Source organism: Vitis riparia, chromosome 16, assembly GCF_004353265.1.
Source record: "Vitis riparia cultivar Riparia Gloire de Montpellier isolate 1030 chromosome 16, EGFV_Vit.rip_1.0, whole genome shotgun sequence".
Classification (NCBI taxonomy): Eukaryota; Viridiplantae; Streptophyta; class Magnoliopsida; order Vitales; family Vitaceae; genus Vitis; species Vitis riparia.
This window is the reverse complement of record NC_048446.1, coordinates 16,113,899-16,131,477: the sequence shown is the minus strand read 5'-3', so window position 1 is coordinate 16,131,477 and position 17,579 is coordinate 16,113,899. Positions and strand designations below refer to the sequence as shown.

The following is a 17,579-nucleotide window of genomic DNA, read 5'->3' as shown; positions in this document are numbered from 1 at the left end:
TTCATTTTCAATAACACTTCAATTAAATTTAATTAATTAATATTATATAAATTGAATTTAAAATATTTTTACAAAATCAAAACAAATTTAAAAAAAAAATATCCAAACAAGTCTTTTTGTTTTTTATTTTAAAATCCTTTTATAAAAACAACTTGTCAAATATCTTTATTTTTATAAAACATTTAAAAACTTTTTTTGGTTCTTTAATTTAAAAACAATTTCTCAAAAAAAAAAAAAAAAACATAAGAAAGCATGATCAAACAAGAAATTTAAAATATATATATATAATTAATTAAAGTACTTGTTTGACTTGTATTAAAAATGAATATTAAAATTATTTTTATCCTATAATAATTTTTGTTTCACTATAATAAAAAAAATTGTTTCATAATTAAAAAAAATTATTTATCTTTAGATAGTAAATATTTTTTAATACCTTAAAATTTTTAAACATTTCTTAAAAGTCACTATTTTTTAATATAAAGATTCTTACATTTTACATAAGTAGTTAATTGTCATTTTCTATTTTTTTTTTAAAAAAAAAAAAATAAAAAGTATATGCAAACCAATAATATACCCAAACCAATAAAAAGTAGTTACTTTTTTTTTTTTTCTAGAACCAATTTAGATTTTATTTCTTGGAGGGTGTTGACTTTATAACTACTGTTTGGTTATATATATATTCTAGACCCCCATTTTAGGGCCTCACTTTCATGCATTTTTTCGCAGCTCTTTTTGCCAGGTGTTGCAGCTGTGAGTAGCCACGTGTCGATTCCCGTCTGGTTGCTTTGGCATCAGGTAGTGGAATCAAGGAGCAAACAAGAGGTTGACATGTGTAAAGAAGTTTTTGGAAAAAGGTTGCAGGCCGTTATTAGGGAGGTGGTGTTTTCGCTGCTGCAGAGGAGGAGCGGATGAGAGAGAGGATATTATGGCAGAGTAGGGTTGCTTTTGAGGTTGGTTAGGAGATATTTTTGGGGGGCAAATCTGGGAGAGAAGAGAGTATTGGTTATCAGAGGGGGAAGCTGCTCCTGCTGGGAAGAAGGTATTGCTTTTACTTGAGGGGAAGCCAAAGAGGGAGAGAGGGTATTCATTTGAGGGGAGACTTTTCTTTTTCTGGGGGGCTTTTTGCTGGAGGGAGGGAGGAGGTGTGAGGGTTCTTGAGCTGAAGAAAAACAAGTCACAAGGGAGTATTCTTCCTGAAAGAAGCTGAGAACAGAGGAGCATAGAGTTGCTGAAAGGACCAGGAAACTAGAGAGAGGTGGAGGTTTTGGGAGATCCAATTGTTTTTGCTTGAGGGAGCATTCAGGTAAGGTTATCGCGTATCTTCTGCTTTATTTTGACTACCACTGGTTTTCTCTTTCTCCTCTGGTTGTTTGGGGTTCCGTTTGTATGCTTAGTTATGAATAACAGGAGTTATACCTGAGTTGTGTCAATTTCTGGCTTGTTTATATGCTCATTGATTGCTTCATTCACTGTTCTTTTGAATATTTGTTTGAATCTAGTGAAGTTCTGTTTCATGGTGATTTATATGAAGATATTTGTTGCCATCTTCTTGTTTGAAATTGCTAAGCCTTTTTCTCCACCAGTCTAGGCTCATTGAGGGAGCATCAGATCTAGCTTTCCCTTAGTTTTTATATTGCCTATTTACTTTTTTTTATTCTCTCTCGGCCTAGATGTTGTTCATTCTTGTTACTCTTATTTGACGCACTCGATCTGGAATTGTGCCTTATGTTGGAGTCTATTCCCAAGTATCTTTGGCCAAGGTTCTCAAGCTGGATCAATGGGCACTGTATGGGCTACGTTATCAGTTGATCTCATTTGGGAAGATTTTCAAAGATAACTAGGACCCTCTTCTCCAATCAGCGCAACTTCCCACCTGTTCTCCGTGTCAGATATCCTACCAGTTTGCAAAGCTATCACCGACACCAGTTAGTGATATGCTACAGTTGAGGTTATTTTCTCCAATAAGCAGAGAAGAGAGGCTTGTTGATGGGTCTAAAAGTGCAGGGCTTCTATTCAAGGGTGGTGAGGTTAAAGGAGTGGTTGAGTATCGAAAGACACTACACATTTATTCAAGGCAAGAGTACTCCGTGGCTTTACCACGCTGAAGCATCCTTTGGTTGCAACTGTGGGAGTAATGAAAGACATTGAAACTAGGGTTAATGCTCAAGCCGATGCTTATGAGTATATGGTTGATTATTTCCCAAGCCAACAAGTAGGTAGAACGACTGGAAAATGTAGTTGGAGGGTACCACACTCACCCCGGTTATGGAAGCTGGTTTTCAGGTATTGATGTTTCAACACAAATGCTCAGTCAACAATTGCAGAAACCCCTTTCTTGCAGTTGTTATTGATCAAGTAAGGATTGTTTCTACTGGGAAAGTTGAGTTTGGAGCGTTTAGGACATACCTAGAAAGATACGAGCCTCCAGATAACCCTGACTGGGGAACTTGGGAGTCCGCAAGGTGCTGATGGCCTTCTGTCTTACATTGAAGTTGTTTGAGAAATGCTTCGCACTCTCTGGACGTGATGTTGGGTACCATGTTTGATGTCACTCTTGCTGATTCAAGCAAGCATAATTCCGAGTTGCACCATCTCTGTGTTCAAAAGGGATAGCCGACTTGCCACTCCATTGAGAGAAACAGCAGCTCATAGCGTATCGTTTCTAAGGTCCAAAATGCATGGCTACCCTCACCTCCATTATCTTTCTAATCGTCATGCCCCATACCCATCTCCACCTTTCTCCCTCTATTTCTTTCACACCCATTTTTCTATACCCACCCCTCATGCGTTTCCATGCTCATACCCATCATATATCATCCATTCCCTACCCACTCAACTCCATCTCTTCCTTCACACTTATCAAACCCATTTCTCTCTTTACACCACACCACCCACTTATTCTCTTTCAAGTACCCTTCACGTTCATTCCTTCCACTTTTGCATGGCCATGCATGTCCATGCATGGTTATGCTATTCTCCATGCACTTCGGTTCCCATGCGTGCACACTCATAACACCCTTCTCTATACATCACCTATTATCATCATACCTATATCGCCATTTATCTTATTTTTTCTAATTCCACTAAACCCATTTCCTCTCATTATCCCATCCACTTATTCCGCTTTTGCTCACCACAAATTTCCTCATCTTCTCTCCCTTATACATATGACTTGCAGGCATGACCTCTTTGACGCATCTATGACCTCTTTGGACCCCCTCATTTCCCAAGTTTGTAAGTGCGTGAGAGTGATGAACTGAAAGAGATTTTCAGAGGTCATGAGATTGAAGTTTCTGATGGTGGCATCTCTGAGTCCACTGTCTTGAGTGCGACCCAAACCTCCATGCTTGATGGGTTTGATTAATTCAAGTCTATTTTTCCTCTTTATGAAGGGTACCCTCGGTGATTCTAAGTGTGGTTTCAGCCCTAAGGCAGACAATGCAAGTTTTAGCTCTTTCGATGTTCTGACTGATGAGGAGATAAGACAAGGTTTAAAGGTCTTCTCAAATGGGTCCGCATTCCCACCTCTTTATTATGAGAGTGGGTCGATAGAAGGTGGTGATATTATAATGGAGATATTGAGAAAGCATTTGGAATTGAATGACATGTGTTTGACTATGATGGTGATCCTGAACAACCAGAGTTGGGAATGCTGGTCCAAGTATACGGTTTCTTTAACAGAGCCAAATTATTGCGTTGCATGGATCATGCCACTATTCTGCACCTGTTGATATGAGGTCCATGGGTTGTATATTTGCTGAGATGGTGAACCAGTGATCATTGTTTCCTGGGCCTTCAGAGCGGAATTCGTTGGGGCACCCCTTTGGTATCCCATCAAACACAATGTTGGAGGATGGGGGATTGGTTCAACATCTTTAGGTTAGTTTTCCAAAGGAGTTGCTGGGTACGGAAATTCAAAGTGTAGGTGTGGAGATGGATGTTTTCATGTGGTGAGTAACGGTTATACTCCTGGGATTGATGTAAGTCTTGTTAGCAGGGCGTCAATCATTTCATGACCTAAGTGCACTAATTTCAAGGGTAAAGATGAGTGTTCGGAACAGCACAGAGAGAAAGAAATCATGCAAATTCTCGTGTGGAATGGGTAATCCCCTTAATGACCACTCATAATATGATTACGATTGGCAAAACTACCTTTTTTTATACCCATTTCAAAGTGGTTCTTCTTGTCTGGGTACTGTGCCAACACTGAGGAGGACGCTGTCGTTTCTCATGCCCAAGTTCAGCAGCATCACATGCCCTCTTCCTCGTCTATTAAAGATGTTGCTCCCCATTGTGGAACGAAGCATAACCGCTCCATCTTAGATTAGAGCGATCATCATTCCACTTCCCGCAATCGTGACGGTTCTGGGTTTGGCATTGTATACAAGGTTACGCTGATGAGAATGTTAGAGTTGGGTTCCCTCTCCGTCGTTGTCAAGGTTTCAAGCAAAAGGGAGTTCTACTCGGCGCTGGGAGTTCTTTAGGCTCAGATGTGCATGTTTCTCCCACGAGCATTGTGCAAGGGCATGCATGCTCATTATTGCAAGTAAGAGAAGTAGATGGCCACAAGCTGGTGCAGGTTCAAAATCCATGGGCAAATGAAGTTGAGTGAAATGGTCCTTGGGCGGACTCATCACCAAGAGTGAGCATCAAACTGTCCCGCTCCCGGTGCTGTAGAAGCGGGAGTTGATCAGTGAGAAGACCTGATATTATACATGGACAGGGTCAGCCAAAGCAAGAAAAATGAGGACTTCATTTTACTCAAGACCGAGTGCCAAAGGGTGATTGGAGATGGGGTTTCTACATATTCGGTTTTTGGGTTGTTCGATAGACATAATGGATTTGCAACTGCTATGTACTCAAAAGAGAACCTTCTAAATGATGTTTTAGCTACTATTCCTCTAGAACTTAGCAGAGATGAGTGAGTAGCTGTCTTACCTAGGACTTCGATTACAGGGTTTGTTGAGACAGACATGGACTTCCAAGAGGAAGCATGAACTTCAAGAACGACTGTTACCTTTGTTACAATAGAAGGATGGGTGGTAATTGTTGCTTCCATTGGTGATTCACGGTGCATATTTGAATCTGCTGAAGGTGATCTATACCATTTGTCAACAAACCATAGATTTGAATGCGATGAAGAGAAAAGAGATTGTGTCGCTGCAAGGGAGGTTCTCATTGTTTGGAAAAACCATCACCCGGGTTTCTCTCCTTAAACGTGCTAGACTTGACAAAAGTTATATAACTCTAATGAAAGTGGACCAACTCAGCAACAGTTCTGGGGAGTCTGAAGGAAATTTGGAAAAAGAACAGGCGACTAACGAATAGGAGAAAAAAATGGCATTTGTTCTAGTCAGCCATGAGTCTGGTTTGTCGTTTGAAGCTTTGGTAGAGGGCCTCAAGAGCAGAAACCCAGAGTTATTTCCATCATGTCTTTTTTGTCAGCTACCTGGCTTATACATATGCTCATCGTCCTCTCAGACACAGGAATAAGAGAAGTAGCCCGAGTATGCTTGCTTAAGCACTGCATATCCACGTTCAAATTTGCAAAGGACATGGAAGACAAGACCTTTTCCATGCTTGCTCCGAGTTGCTTCATCCATGATCCTGAGGAACTCAATGATCTGATTTCCCACATGAAAGATATATTGAAAGCCCTGAACCAGCTTAAGAGATCCTGTGTATTGTCAGTTGATATGCTGAAAATTCTCTTAGACGGAAACAACTCTAGCATTGACTTGTGGAATCATAAAGAATTAGCTCAAGTAGATTGCAGTACAAATGGAAGTTCGGACTTTGGCAGAGAGCTCAGAGCTAATTTATTTGAGGAGCAAGTCAAGATCTGTAGGAGATTATTGGTGATGATTACTTAAAGAAGTTAACGTGGAAATACCCACAGGTGGCTACTAGCTACCAGAGAATGAACTGAAGAGTAAGGGTGCTATTTTAATCCTCAAATCATCAAATTTTCCATCTTTAGGGTCTTTAGATGTCAAAACCCCTTTTTCAATGAAATTTGGTTGCCATTTTCCTTCCGGCAAGCCACTTTTGCATTTTCTTTGTTTTTTTAAGAAAAACATTTTCTAAAATGTTTTGAAAATAATTGTGAACTAAATTCCGTAATTCTGAATAATGGAATTTATGGAATTGATTCATGCAAAAATAAACGGGCTTTGGTGGGCCCCACATATATGTTTTTGATGATTGATTGATTGCTTGATTGATTTGATTATCATACATGATTGATTTATTCTACTCTATGACATGCATGAGATTATCCTTTAATTGTGCACTAACCCCCCTCCCTTTCTTGATAGCGCATGATGGTTCGTTGCCCAGGTATGCACTCATTCTAACTCTGGTTAGTCTATATGCATTTTTTGACTCTCGTATGTGCATGATTCGCTCTGAGTATTCATTGATTTTTTTATTGATTGCCATTTCAGCTTCATTTTATTAGTAGAGACCCGACTTTAGGGACTTAGAGGGGTGCTACGGTTTTTACCGTACCTTCTCGATAAGTAACTTGACCCTCGAACCCGATCCGGTTTTTCGTAGATCACCTTTTTCAAAATAAGGAGTCGCACTTAGGGTTTTCTTTCTTATTTTGTTTATTTTTTTTAAAATAAAACAAAAATAAGTGGCGACTCCAAGTCATTTTTTAATAAATAAAATCATTTTTGAAATAAAATCGAGCTCGCCATCGAGTGGGAAACGCATGAGCCGAAAATGCGGGGTCCACAAAATGACGACTCTGCTAGGGATGATCTAGAGGGTCAAACTTGAACTTAAGATGAAGCAAACATGACATTTGATGAGTCGATCAGTGAGGACTTGTCTCTTGATTGCACATTAGGAGTTTTTTATGCATGCTTGGATATTGTGTTGTGACATTGATATGATTGATTATCTTGATTGAGCTTCGGATGTCGTTTTTTTTTTCTGTACTACATTGCTAGATTAGTTTGGTACATTGACATGCCGATTATCATAGATTGCTCATCTTGTTTTGCTTGGTATAGCGATTCTGTTTCTTCTTGATTATTCTGCTCACTTCACATGCATAAACTCACTATTGTAAATCATTTGACCTGTTGTGTTGTTTTCTTTGGCTTGCATATTATCTTGATCGTCTTTTGAGCATGATGTTTGTATCGCTATTCGTCTTGATCGTCATAGCTTTTGTGTGGACATGAGTGATATATCTTGTACTCTGCTTGACTGTATGTTGCATGATTGCCCCCCTTTGCATGATTGCATGTTGCTTGCCTATGTGGGCCGCACATCTATCCTCCTACCTCAAACTCTCTTGGTTTCGATCATTCATTTCATCTCGGTTCTCACTATTGCAAGTGTGAGACCTTTTGTGTGCTTGCTCTCTGACCGAGCCAAAGATTAGGAGTAGGGTTTAGCGATGGGCTATATCAATGCATAGGAGCATTCTGGAGGAGAGAGACACTTTGATGTCGATTGGAGTTCGATCATTGAAGACCTGTATAGCCCGGAGCTAGGTTTCATGGATATTTGTGTGGCCAGTGTGTTTCCTTTCCTGTTTTAACCTCTTAGGGTTATCGGATGCACCCACACCGTTCATTGTGCACTCTAGTTGACCATTGAGCATTGAGAGTTTGAGAGGTTTCACTATAGGAAACCCCCCTGGGATGTCGAGGTAGTGCATGTGTGGAGGTGATGACCACCTTGCATGGAAGTGCCCCGTCTCTTCGGAGTTGTGCAGAGGGTTGCATACTGCCGGAGGGTATGATTGCTTCTGCTAGAGATCTTTTAAAGTCCACCTATATCCATTTAGAGCCACCTTCACCTCGTAGGTTGAGCCGTAGATCCTTCGATCAGGACTTCCTCCTTACACGTGGGTGCATCTGAGGGCCTTCGGAGCCTCTATGGTCACATTTCAGATTCGACACTCCCTTTTTTTAGTATCCAGTTGAGAGTGCACAAAGATCAGTGTGAGTTTGAGTACGGTCGGACAATCCGTCTTTGTCTTGGATACCTTGCTCGTTTCAGTTCATATTATCATTCCTTCCGTACTTTCCTTGTATTGAATCCTCATCCCGTTTCTCATCTTCTCAAGATCGGATCTTCGATCATGGTCTGGATACACCTTCTTAGGTCAGAGTTGAGGGGAGATTAGTCCGGTATTCAGAGAGACCAAGTATGGATCAATAGGTTGTTACAGTGGATCAGTTCACGGCCGCCATGGCTTCTATCCAGGAGGCTTTGGCTAGCCTCAAGCAGGAGATCAGTGGTCAGCAGTGTAGACCACCAGCAGTTCAGGATGAGACGTTGTATGACTCGCATCCACCTCCACCACCACTACCCATTCCTTCAATGTCCCAGGCCTCACCCTATATATTACACGGGCATTCTAAGATCGCTCCGCCCGCTGTTGTCCAGACCACTGTCGTTGATAATGCTCATGCGCGTATGGACCACCTTGAGCAGCATATGAGGCAAATGAGAGTATCAGATAGATCAGTTGTTTGGGATGATTTTGAGGGTATTCCGGTCGCTAGTTTGCCGGCTAAGTTTAGGATGCTAGACATAGAGAGATATACGGGCATTAGTTGTCCACGCATCCACCTCAGACTCTTTAGCATAGTGATGAGAGCTCATGGTTTGGACGAGTCTCAGATGATCACTCTATTCCTGCTATCTCTGAGTAGGGCAGCCCAGCGATGGTTCGCTTCTTTGGAGTCTTCACGACGCCGGACATGGGACGACTTAGCCTAGGAGTTCTTACGACAGTTTTCCTTTAACACTGTCATGGATGTATTGAGAAGAGAGCTCAAGGCTCTGAGACAGAGGACAGACGAGTCAGTTTCTTCTTTCATTTCCCGCTGGCGTAGGAAGATTGCCGAGATCATTGATAGACCTTCACAGAGAAATCAGATACAGATGGTCTTAAGGAGTTTACAGCCCAGGATCGCCAGGCACGTGGTCGAGGTACCGTTCGCAGATTTTGGTTCATTGGTTTTGGCTTTATACGATGTCAAGGATGGCATCTTGAGAGGATTGTAGACAGATTCTTCCCCTAGTGATGTTAAGGGGAAGAAACCTTTTGGAGGACAGAGGTCAGTGGATGTGAACGCCATCGGTTCTTCCCGTCAGAGGCCTCCCAGGCGCCATCAACCGATCCTACAGCTTTCTAAGCCTCATTCTTCCTATACACCTCATCAGTATAGACCACGGGCACTTCGTCCGGCTTATGATCAGACATACATGCCACAGACCTTGGTTTTACCTTCTTGTGCCACTCAGGGCATTGAGAGACCCGTGGTCTCCTACACAGCCACGGGGCAACCATGCTACACTGTTCAGTTCACCGCGAGACCTGCGGAGCCTTATCCCCAACCTAGGGCCCAACAGACTTCTGCTCCATTTGCTTTGAGAATGCAGTGGCAGTTCTCGCAGATAGGCATGCCGTTGAGCCAGGCTCTTCGTAAGCTTATAGAGGCTGGGTTATTGTCTACTCTCACCCCTCGGCCACCACCTCAGCCGATTCCAGCTCAGCCGATTCTAACTCAGTTCAGGATGGATTTGCACTGTGCTTATCATTAGGGACCTGGACATGAGACCGATCGATGCACCACTCTGAGGCATGCCATTCAGTATCTGATAGACCAGGGTTTGGTACACTTGGGTTAGCCGAGTGTGACCATAAACCCACTACCGACCCACACCACACATGCAGTCCCTCCACTAACCGATGGTATTCATTTCTTGGACTTTGATGAGACCGATGACCATGTCCATATGTTGAGTTGGGATGATTCAGACCTAGAGCCTATCATGCCAGATGAGATTTATGAGATAAGTGGGTGACTCTAAGGCCACAGATGCCCGCTCTATTCCGATTAGTTCTTGAGGTAGCATCTGTACAAGCGACCACTTCCAAGCCTCTGACTTTCACATGTTATAGCGTTCTGACGCCGTTCATTCTGATCCCAGATGTTGAGGAGGTTCAGGCTCCACACATTGATATTTCTCAGACTCCGGATGTCCAGTATATTCTCCGATGAGGTAGAGTGATGCGATAGCCACCTCACGCGGCAGCTAGGCCAGTCGAGGGTACATCTGCTCCCGAGGAGGTTAGAGCGGAAGATGACGAGATTTTGAGGCAGCTATAGAGCACTCAGGCTCGTATTTCCATCTAGAGTTTGTTGGCATCTTCGAGCACTCATCGAGATGCATTGATTCGAGCCCTGAGCCAGATCAGAGTTAAGACCACCACCACTCCTGAGGGTTTGATTCACATGATGACGGTTGGCCGAGCCACATGCATTGTATTTTCAGATGATGATTTGCCATCGGAGGGCTCGGACCACACACGCCCTCTATACATATCTATTGGCTGTTCAGGCCACTGAGTCCCATCTGTCCTTCTGGACAATGGCTCGGCCCTGAACGTATGTCTTCTTGCCACTGCCATTGTCCTCAGATACGCTCCTTTTGACTTTGGTCCCTCCACTCAGACTGTTCATGCATATGACAGTACTTGGAGAGAGGTCATGAGTACACTGAAGATCGAGCTACTGATTGGTCCGGCCACTTTTGTCGTTGTGTTTCAGGTTTTAAGGATTCCTACATCCTTTAACCTACTTTGGGCCGACCATGGATCCATAAGGCCGGGGCCATTCCTTATTCCCTTCATCAGAAAGTGAAGTTTATTCACGATGGCCAGGTCGTCGTGGTACAGTCTGTGGGGGATATGTTCATTTCTACCGAGCCTGTACTTGAGATTAGTCACACTGATGACGATATTTTTCTGACCAGGTTCACCTTTGATGAGGTGCAGACCGTCGAGATAGAGGATTTCTGCAGGGATTTTGTAGTCATGTCCTTCGACCAGCACAACATAGTGGTGCTCGATATTATGCGGTGCATGTCTTATCTTCCCCGCATGGGGTTAGGGCATCGTCAGCACGGGCCTAGCGAGTTCATAGCCATCCCTGATCACGACGTACCATTCGGACTCGGGTTCATCCCTATTGAGGCCGATTATCTCTATATGACGCAATTGCGCAAGGAGAGGGTGAGGGCTCGACTCATACGTCTTTTTATTATCCTGTGCGCCTGTACACCAGGAGCCTAGCAGATTACTTTGTGAGGGCATCAGAGCCGCATGCACCATCTGATGGGATCATCGGGGGACTAAGCACCACCCAGGAGGCCAAGCTTTAGCGCCTTGTCCAGCAGTTACGATTGAGAGACGGAGCCTCTGACCCTTCGACTTTTCCGTTGATCGCTCCTTCCTCTCCAGATCGCACGAGCCTTATGACGCTTTGCTTTCCCGATGAGATCGACGAGCACGGGACATTTGCCGAGATTGGCGACATAGTGGACGGAGCCATGCCACATGACGAGTATATTGATGAGATGCTCACAATGAGCATGAGCTACATCGAGGAAAGAGTTCAGCCCGAGCTCACTTCCCCATTCGATCTTTTCGGGGTGTCTTTCATCGAGATTGTTGAGGAGATCCAGACTGCCCCTGCTCCGAAGATTGTTGAGGATGCTATAGCTGTTGTTGATTCGATTGATGGCCCTGTTGGCCTTGTTGAGGGAGTGTCCGGCTTTGTGGACTCACCTCTTTCATTTGATGTTTTATAGGGATTTGTCTCCTGTCATGACTATGTTTCTGACTATTCATCTATGGATTTGAACATTTTTTAGTATTTGTCTGTCTCTTATGATATTGATTTATCTGCACCATCTTCACCCACATCACATATCTTTGATATTGATGATGAGATTGCACAGCATGACTCAGATGTTGACTCATCTTCTATTTCCGACTTAGACCCCATGGATCAGAGAGTTTCACCTACTATAGGGGACACGAAAATTGTTGATTTCGGCACAGCAGATCAGCCTAGGGAGTTGAAGAACAGATCAGATTTATCTATTGATGAGAGAGATAGCCTCATCCAGTTGCTTAGAGCATACTTAGATGTTTTCGTATGGTCCTATGAGGACATGCCAGGTCTTGATCCATCTATCGTCCAACATCGTTTGCCACTTCTACCCCATGCCAGACCGGTTAAGTAGAAGTTGAGACGATTGCATCCTCGTTGGAGCTTACAGGTCAAGGAGGAGATTCAGAAGCAGCTCAGCGTAGGATTTTTGTCAATGGTCGAGTACCCGGAGTGGCTGGCCAATGTCGTCCCTGTTCCCAAAAAGGACGACAAGGTGAGAGTTTGTGTTGATTTTCGAGATCTCAACAAGGCCAGTCCTAAGGATGATTTTCCTCTTCCACAAATTGACATGCTAGTTGACAGTACGGCAGGTCATGCGATGTTGTCCTTTATGGACTAATTTTCTGGGTACAGTCAGATCTTGATGGCTCCAAAGGACATGGAGAAGACGTCCTTCATTACCGAGTGGGGTACTTATTGCTATAAAGTCATGCCATTCGAATTGAAAAACGCAGGAGCCACCTATCAGAGAGCAGCGACCACCCTCTTCCATGACATGATGCATCGGGATGTCGAGGTTTATGTAGACGACATGATAGTGAAATCCCGAGGTAGATCAGATCACTTATCAGCTCTGGAGAAGTTCTTTGAGAGGATCCGACAATTCAGATTGAGATTGAATCCCAAGAAGTGCACTTTCGGGGTGACTTCTGGGAAACTCTTGGGGTATATGGTCAGTGAGAGAGGCATAGAGGTTGATCTGGATAAGATCAGAGCCATCCTTGACATGCCTGCACCGAAGACAGAGAGAGAGGTCAGAGGCTTCTTGGGTAGACTTCAGTACATCAGCAGATTCATCGCCAGATTGATAGACATCTCTGAGCCCATTTTTCGACTCTTGAGGAAGATTCAACCTACTATTTGGGACTATCAGTGTCAGAGCGCATTTGAGAGGATCCGAGAGTACTTGTTGTCACCTCCAGTCTTAGCGCCTCCTATACCAGGCCGTCTTCTACTCCTATACCTATCTGTCTCAGACGTGGCTTTGGGATGCATGCTGGCTCAGCTTGATGATTCGGGCAAGGATCGAGCCATTTATTATTTAAGTAAGAGGATGTTAGACTACGAGACGAGGTATGTTGTGATTGAGCGTTACTGTTTGGCATTGGTTTGGGCCACCCACCGACTGAGACATTACATGACCGAGTATTCAGTGCATTTGATATCCCGTTTAGATCCTCTGAGATATTTGTTTGACAGGCCCGCCCTGGTCAGTCGCCTCATGAGATGGTTGGTACTTCTAACTGAGTTTGACATCCATTATGTCACTCAGAAGTCCATCAAAGGGAGCATTGTTGCGGATCACCTAGCTTCTTTACCAGTTTCCAATGGCAAATCCATTGATGATGACTTCCCAAACGAGGATGTCGCAGCTGTGACCAGTTTATCAGGTTAGCGCATGTACTTTGATGGTGAGGCCAACCATTCTGGATACGGGATAGGTGTCTTTTTGATATCCCCTCATGGTGATCACATTCCCAGATCTGTTCGTTTGGCATTCTCGGATTAATATCCGACCACGAACAACATTGTTGAGTATGAGGCCTGTATCTTGGGATTAGAGACTGCTCTCGAGCTCAGGATTAGACATATGAAGGTGTTTGGTGACTCTAATATGGTATTGAGACATATTCAGGGCGAGTAGAAGACTAGAGATGTAAAGCTTAGGCCTTACCACGCGTATTTGGAGCTACTGGTTGGGAGATTCGATGATTTGAGATATACCCATTTGCCTAGAGTGCAAAACCAGTTTGCTGATGCCTTAGCTATGTTGGCTTCCATGATTGCCATACCTGTTGATGCCACTGTTCGCCCATTGTTGATCGAGTCGAGATCTGCTCCTGCGTACTGTTGTTTGATTGATGATACGGAGATAAACGATGGTCTGCCCTGGTACCATGACATATATCACTTTTTGAGACTCGACTTATATCCTGTGGCCGTCACGGCTAAGGATAGGAGAGCATTGAGATAGTTGGCCACCCGATTCCTAATTTGTGGCGAGACACTATACAGACGATCACTTGATGGGATGCTGCTATTATGTTTGGACCGTGCTTCTACCGATAAAGTGATGCGAGAGGTTCATGCGGGAGTCTGCGGACCACATATGGGAGGGCATATGTTGGCCTGTAAGATCATGAGGATTGGTTATTTCTGGTTGACTATGGAGACAGATTGCTTCCAATTCGTTCAGATATGTCTCGAATGTCAGATACATGGAGATCTCATTCACGTGTCGCCCTCCGAGTTGCATGCATTGACTTCACCATGGCTATTTTCTGTATGGGGTATTGACATCATTGGGAAGATTTCATCGAAATCTTCCAGTGGTCATGAGTTCATCCTGGTCGCCATCGATTACTTCACCAAGTGGGTGGAGGCCGTCTCATATGCGAGATTGACATTAATTGGAGTTGCTAGTTTTATCAGATCACACATTATCTGTCGCTATGGAGTCCCCCATGAGTTGATTTCGGATAGAGGGGTACATTTCAGAGCAGAGGTTGACACCTTAGTATAGAGATACGACATTCGACATCATAGGTTGTCTGCTTACAGGCCACAGATGAATGGGGCAGTAGAGGCCGCGAATAAGAATATTAAGAGGATATTGCGGAAGATGGTTGAGACTTCTCGTGATTGGTCAGAGAAGCTCTCTTTCGCATTGTGGGCATATCAGACTTCTTTTCGCACCTCTACAAGAGCCACACCCTATTCATTGGTATATGGCATGGAGGCAGTGATACCCGTTGAGATTGAGATTGGGTTTATTGAGAGTAGCACTAGAGCAGTAGATTCCCGAGGCGGATTGGGCTCAGACTCGATTTGATCAGCTCAATCTCCTAGATGAGAGGAGATTGAGGGCAGCAGACCATGTTCGTGCATATCAGAGGAAGATGGCCAGCGCTTTCAAAAAGCGGGTCAAGCCTAGACCATTAGATGTAGGTGATTTAGTCTTGAGAGTCATCAGAGGATTGATCAGAGATCCTAGAGGGAAGTTCAGACCCAGTTGGAGCGGACCTTATTTCATCAGGGAGTTGACTCTAGAGGGCGCTGCATGGTTGATGGATTTAGATGGAAACTAGTTCTCAGAGCCGACCAATGTGGATCAACTAAAGAGGTACTATGTTTGAGCCCAAGGTCACATGATGGGTGGCCATCATTTCGGTTAGCTATATCCTCTTATTCTCTTTCTGATATATAGACCATTGCTAGCCCATTGAGCCTCGCACGTGCATTATAACCTTTTTTTCTTGTTCCCTTGCTCACACTTTCACACCTGGATAGGGGCCCTTTAGTGTATGCATGCATTGTTTAGGAGTTTCATAAGCCTTGGACCTAGGGATGCATTCTCCTCATTATCTTCTCTACATGATTGCATCACTGCATTTCCATCTCACCTCATTGGTTGTGTTATTCGTCTCATCTTGTTTATCCTATCTACTACTCATTTGCATCATTTTCTTCCACCCCGAGTGGTGATCCTCCTCAGTTCACTACATGGAGGGTAGTCATGTCATTTCCACTATCTATCCTACGGACGTTGGTCCAAGGATCCTTAGTTTGAGAAGGTCACATCATCAGAGAGAGTTCATGTTACATTGACATTTGAGAGTATGTTTATCCATTTTGACCTCATCTTTGGGGTTTCTTGGTTTGCATTTAGAGCATGTTTATATATGTAAAAAAAAAGGAAAAAAAAAAGAGTAAGTGCAGGGATGTATGATATTCTTTATCATTGAGTGTGTATATCGATGTTCGAGGGTCACTTTGTTGGGTACGTCTATTGATAGGAGTTCGTATGTGAGCTCCCCGAGACGTTTCATTCTTTGTATTCATTTGTCGTATGTTTTGAGAGTGAGATGAGTGACCTTCTCTTAGGAGCTCTGGGTCATCGTCCATTCCATCATTGCATTCGTTATTGACATGACTTTCCTGCATATTTGATTTAAGCGGATCATCACTCATTCTTGTGTTTTGTGCTTCATCATCATCCTTGTTTTCATTTCGGATTCATCATTTTCATTCCACATTTTATCTTTTTCTTACAATGACCCATTTTCGGGTTTGGTACTCTCTTCGCATCATCATTATACATCTCGTCATCAGTTTGTTTTTTTCTCCATTGAATCATCACCGCTACCATGTTCACATTAGGCACCCTCGGGTCCATGGCTCATGGGATTTACTATACTTGTTGCATTTTATACATGAGGGCATGGGTTTTGATCATCGGGTATTTGAGCTTAGTTTCCATTCGTTTCTATCACCCTATCACCCTAGCCTAAGTTACGTCCCGTGTCTTGAGACCACCTTGAGGCCATGGAATCAAATGTCGTCTTCGAAAACCTCTACTTGGACAGGTGTTTGAGATTTGGTTGATGTTTAGATATCATCATGCTTCTTCTTCTGGGGCATATTTCGTTTCAGGCGAGATTCACGGATCCTCATGGAGTTGCACGTTCATCATCACTTATTGGATACACACTGAGACGTTGACATGTTCATTGTTTTATCATGATACCTCAGTAGGGCCTCTTTGGATCCATTTAGCCAGATCCTCACACCTTGGCATCGGGTTGCTATCATGTTTCTTATTCCGAGATACATCTCTTGGATGTGTGGATTTGATTTGGATCACAGAGATCACATGTTCGATGATAGATGATTCTAGGTCACCCGATCTCCGACCTATCATACATTTGATGCTATACTTGGGGCATATTTCCATTCTGGATGAGATTTATAGATCATGATGGAGTTGCACGCTTATTCCCATTTGCAAGATGTGCACCGAGACGACGATCTATTTGCTATCTTCACGATGATTCCTTAGTGGAGCCTTTCGAGAGCCATCCAGTTAGACCCGCACTTTTCGACACTTAGATGTCATCATGCTCCTTTCTGAGAGACGCCTCTTTGCTTTATGGGCCTGATTCCGTTGCAAACATGGATGATTTGGGTTCATATGATTTTTCGACCTGTCGCATTTTCGACGCCACACTAGGGCATATTTACCATCTCGGTCGAGCTTTGTAGATCCTTTATGGGTTTGCATGATCATTCCCGGTTATGAGATACACGTCAGGCTGATGATTTGATGTCATTGTGTCCTGGTGCCTCGAGGAGCCTTTCTTGAGTCCTTCAACCAGATTCATGCTTTCTGGTATAGTCGTGATTCTAGGATGGAGTTATCTCGGGTGCCTGGATTCCCACGTCATCATTTCGGTGGGGTACATATCAGATCTTTTACGCATCCCCATGGAGTTCCTCTTGGGTTATCAAGATGGATCAGATATATTTGATGTTACACTAGGGCATATTTCCCTCCTTTAGCCGTGGAGGTGATCGTTCTCTCACAGATCCGTTACTGTTTTCATCACTCGGCCGAGAGATATTATATTCGCCTTATTCACCACTATTCCTGTGATGTTCGTCGAGATGAGCTTTCACTGGAGCACGACGTTCGAGTTTTGATCGCCCTAATAGCCATGACTCTTCAGTGGATTGTTATTTTGAGATTGAGACGTCATGATTTAGTTAGGAGTGTTGTGAGACTGTGTTCACAGTCGATTAGTT

General features: G+C 43.5%; 1 pseudogene; it reads left to right on the top strand.

The window, feature by feature from the left end:
- Window positions 1-17,579, top strand: part of LOC117933320 — a 90,836-nt pseudogene that overhangs the window by 19,618 nt on the left and 53,639 nt on the right.